The sequence below is a fragment of the Zingiber officinale genome, chromosome 2A, assembly GCF_018446385.1.
Source record: "Zingiber officinale cultivar Zhangliang chromosome 2A, Zo_v1.1, whole genome shotgun sequence".
In the NCBI taxonomy this organism is placed as follows: Eukaryota; Viridiplantae; Streptophyta; class Magnoliopsida; order Zingiberales; family Zingiberaceae; genus Zingiber; species Zingiber officinale.
The window spans coordinates 18,042,917-18,048,028 of NC_055988.1; the positions used below are offsets into that span (position 1 = coordinate 18,042,917).

The window sequence follows — 5,112 nt, forward strand, 5'->3', positions numbered from 1 at the left end:
GAGATGAAAATAGATATAATAAATAAGGATGGAAACGGAGAATATTAAATCCGAACCCTTTTGATGATGATAAAAGGTGAATACGCTCGTCCCCAACGCCCCCGTCAATTCGTCCCAGGGTCTACACAGACGAGGTAAATCACGGACGACTACTAACCTTTAGAATAATTACTAACATATAAGGAAGATATTTATCTCAATTTTATCGAATTTGGAATCCGATCCCTTTTGATGACAAAATACATATGGTAGGATTATTACTTTAATAATATGAATTAGATGTGTATTTAATTCAGGCACATCCTTCAACCCAATTAAGTGGGCTCCAGCAACCCTAATTGGTAGGCCGATTGCCATCGGAAACCTAGCCCATTCAGGCTTTAGCCTAAATTGAAAATAAAGAAAATTTGCCGTTTGGGAAATATAAAAATGTGCCTAAGAGTTTACAAATATAAATAAAATTAAAGTCCAATTGACATCGTGACCGCATAGCGCAGTGGATTAGCGCGTCTGACTTCGGATCAGAAGGTCGTGGGTTCGACTCCCACTGTGGTCGTCTGTATTTTTTATTGTTCTATTTATTAATTCTCCAAATAGACAATTGTTGCAAACCCAATGACCTACCGATGGAAGAGCAAGGTCAGTCAACACAAAATTATTTTTTACAGATATGTATAAAAGACATTTGTGTAAACTACTAGGTCTTATGGTCTAATTTAAGTTTTTTTTAAAACAAAAAATAATAAAAATAGAATTTGTGATCATATTCCTACCTCACAAATCCACTTGTGATGCACCATCATAAATTTGCTTTTCATTTGGATTTTTTTAAATGCCAAAAAAATGATTATTTCAATTACATAGCTCTCTTAAAAATCTATTTTGAGATTTATTTTATTTTTACAACACAATCTAAGTACTTGAAACAATAAGTGCCCCGGGATTATGGTACAGCGACATGACATCCAGATTATCGCTCAACTTCTTGTGATTTGAGCCTCAATTATGACGAATTTATAAGAATTTTTCCTCCAAATGAGGCACGCAACTAAAGGATGTTGGGCTCCTGAGCTGTCAGCTACAAGCACTTTCGGATTTACCCTGGTGGCCAGTGGAAAACTTCCATGGGGTCGGGCTGGTCGCCCCAGGCTCGACGTTACCCAGCCTGGTTAATTATTTTTTGAAACAATAGGTGTTACCTCCGGGGTTATAGTATAGTAGAAGAGTGTTTAGTTATTATTTAAATATTTACGATTTAATTTTTAATTATGATGTATTTGTAGAAATTTTTTCTCTAAATGAAACTCACAACCAAGGGACGTTGGGCTTCTGAGCCACTCGCTATGAGCACTTCCCAATTTACTCTGACGGCTAGTGGGAAACTTCTATGGGGCCAAGTCAGTCGCCTCAAATTCGATGTTACCTAATCTGATTAATTATTTTTTAAAAAATATAATAGGTGTTGCTCCGAGCGTATAATAGCAAAGTGCTTTCATAGTTAATTATGTACTTACGAGTCAATTCTTAATTATGGTACACTGTGGATTAATTTCTTTCGGTGGAAGATAACCTTGGGATGTTAAGTGGCACATAGTTTGCACCTTTAAATTTATCCTAGTAGTCGATTGATCCTATCCAAAATTTGAGTCAGATGAAACATCGGGTGAGGTGGATGGAATGTTGACTGAATCACGGCATCCCGGAGGGGGGTATGCTGAGATGGCTTTTATGTTGACCAAGTAGTCAGAAGTCCTCTGGTCAACGCTACCTGCAGCCAGCGATCGGATCGCCCCGATCCCTGGTACCCCGATACTCGAGGCAGATTCAACGAGTATATAAGTAGCATACTACGGCATAAAATAATAAAATATGTATAGAATATGAACGAAGAACGTACCCTGGCCCAGGGGGTGCCCTCGGGTGGATCGGTGAGCTAATCGGGGCGCTGCTCGAGTTGTCGTGACCCGGAAGAGCAGATGACCGGGAGCCGGATGTGAAGCTGGGTTTGGCGGCGTGGAGTCGAATGCGACCTGGATCCGTAAGACAACATGCAGGCCGAGAGATAGTAGCGGCATACAGGCCAAGAGATAATAGCGGTGCGCAAGCTGGGAGATACTAGTGGCACACAAACCGAGGTACAAGAATGGCACGAAAGCTGAGATATGCCGTCGCCACATAGGCCAAGATATGATAACAGCATGCAAGCCTAAATAGAATAGCCAACACAGAACCAGAAGATGATAGCAATGGTCGGAAATGGCTTAGAGGACGACGACAATGGACATGAGGATGGTAGCATGATCAGTGAGGGCGGCTGTCTAAAGGCAACAACTGCTGGAGGGCATCAGCGCAACGGTTAGCCGGCTGTGGATGCCGAAACGGGGGCGGAGTCGGCACGTGGAATGCTAACCCGTGGGTTATCAGCATGTAGTGGCTGCCGGCGAGGGGGGTGGCGAGAGAGGGATTCCGGCGGAGTCGGCAACGAGGGTGTAGATCCATGCTATCAGCGCAAGGGGAGGAGGCGATGCCTCCTTGGCTGATGTCGGTGTCGTCCGGTAAAGGGGAAGGCAGTGCGCGTGATGGGAAAGGGTTGCTGGCCGACAAGGTTGTTGTGGCCGCTGAGGCGGCAACGCCGCGCGACACTTGGGCTGCAACACATGGAGAGGGAGATGAGGAACGGCTCGGCGGCGGCCTCCTTGGCTGAGGAGTGTTGGATCATGACACACGTGAGAGGAGGGGTGAATCACATGATTTTTAAAACTTGTTTTCTTTTTAAAATTAAAAGCAGAGTGCGTAGTGGAAAGTAAGAAAGAAAGTACCAGAAAAACACAAGCGGTTTTTACTTGGTTCGGAACCTTCGGCGACTCCTACTCCAAGGCTCAGGTCCCGCAGACCTATCGATGGATAATTCACTAAAAACCTCCTCCGGTACACCTGGAAGAGAGAATCGAGTACAAAAGGTTAGGTCAAGTGCAACATACTGCACTTGCCCTTTTATAGTAATTAAGTACAAAAGGTTACCAACACTCTTATGGATTGAAATGAGAGCTCTTCTTGTGTTGATGTCTATCTACCGAGCGTGATCGGAACTCCTCTGATTAGTCGTCAGACTCAGCAGCTTCGTAGTAGAGTTGTAGTAGCAATTGAGAGCAGTCAGAAGCTTGAATGAACGAGCAGTAGCTCGTATGTTGTTGTTGTTCCAATGCCTCCTCGAAACTGTCTTATAAAAGGCTTGGAAGGTACCTTCCATAGGCTTCCAATGAGGCAAAATCAATCCCTAAGTGATCGGTGCTTATCCAAGACTTCAGCCAAATTTCATCCAGCGGAAGGTGCCTTCCATAGCCATGAAAGGCGCCTTCTATGAACAGTACCGAGGCGCCTTCCATAGCCATGAAAGGCGTCTTTGGGTACTATTTATTCGAAGGCAGCTTTGCTTCTTTGCTTGCTTTCTTGCCCTATAACAAATGTGTTAGTCCAAAATACCCTGCAAGACAAGTGTTAGCACAATATAAAAAATAGAGTAATTAGTTCATGTCCTCTCAGAATTAGGAACTAGTCAAGGTCTCAGTTTAAGGATTTCAAATGGACCTAAACTGGACCGACGTCTACTGTCCCTCAACTGGGGCACGTCCTCACAGTCAATCTCCTCTAGTGACTTACCTTTACTTACCTTTTCCCAGACATCCGGTCAGCCCGTCGACCAATCTAGACTTCATGCCAGTTATTCGGTCAACCCGTCGACCTAGCTAGATTTCCTTACAACACTGAGTTAGCATAATAGATAAAATGGTAAGGTAAAATAGTGTTAATAAAATTCAAGATTCGCTGGTCCGGTCGACCGTGCGTGGTCGATCGGAAACCAATCGATCACATATAACCTAGGGTTATCTCCCCCTAGGGTTACCTAACTTACTCACTAGGACTTTCATTGTCTGGCTTTACTCACCAAGACTTTCTCCACCTAGCTTCACTCACTAGGGCTCGGTTTCACTCATTAGGACTTCCACCACCTATCTTCACTCACTAGGGTCTGACTTCACTCATCAGAACTTATCATACCTGATCACGAAGTGGTGTCAACCAGCTAAGTATCTAACTTGATCCCTCAACTCCCAAATTCTCGTGAAGTCGTCGAGGAGAGAAATAGTGTCGATCCCTTGACTCCCAAATATCCGCGGGGTCAAGGAGAGAATAATATGAGCCCTAACCGTCAAAGGGAGTGAAGCCCATAGTAATATAAGGGAGAAAAGTCCATCGCAATAGAAGGAAGCAGAGCACCGTGGGTGAAGGGAGAAGAGTCTGTAGACGTAAGAGGATGCAGAGCCCCATGGTGAAGGGTACAGAGCCTATAGTAGTAAGAGAATGCAGAGCCCCATGGTGAAGGGTGCAGAGCATATAGCAGTAAAAGGATGCAGAGCCCTATGGTGAAGGGTGCAAAGTCTATAACAGTAGGAGGATGCAAAGCCCATGGTGAAGGGTGTAGAGACTATAGTAGTAAGAGGATGCAAAACCTCATGGTGAAGGGTGCAGAGCCTATAACACACCTGATCGGGGAGCTGGGCCCCTAGTCCCTAATCCGAGAGTAAGGCCCCTAGCATGTAATCAAAGAGTGAGGCTCCTAGATCCTGATCGGGAAACTGTACTGCGAGTCACTGATCGGGAAGTTGTGTCCCTAATGTCTGATCGGGGAGCTGTGCCCCTAATGTCTGATCGGGGAGATGGGACCCTAGTGCTCGATCAAAGATTTAAGGCCCTAGTCTTTGATCAAGAAACTAGGATCGTACTCTCTTATTAGGGAGCTATAGTATATTCTATGACCGTAAAAAGGGAGTAGAGCCCGTAATGTACCTGATCAAGGAGTCGTGCCAATCGACTAAGGATCTGTCTCGATCCCTCGACTCCCGAATACCCGTGGAGTCGGGGAAAAAATATAATAGAAAAACTAACCTATCGACCAGCTGAAGCTCCAAGTCAATACCTCGACTCCCGAATACCCGTGGAGTGAGGGTAGAAGATAATATGCTCGTCAGGATCCTCCGAGACTGTGATAATGGCAGAGAGCCTCCCGACGTCATCTATCTCCACATTCTAGAACAGGTGGAGAAGATTCCC

General features: G+C 44.8%; 1 non-coding gene across 1 annotated transcript; it reads left to right on the top strand.

Annotated features, from left to right (window-relative positions):
- The first annotated feature begins 482 nt into the window (after positions 1-482).
- On the top strand, positions 483-556 carry TRNAR-UCG. The gene has a single exon. It is a non-coding gene; the product is annotated as a tRNA-Arg (tRNA).
- Positions 557-5,112: the final 4,556 nt, after the last annotated feature.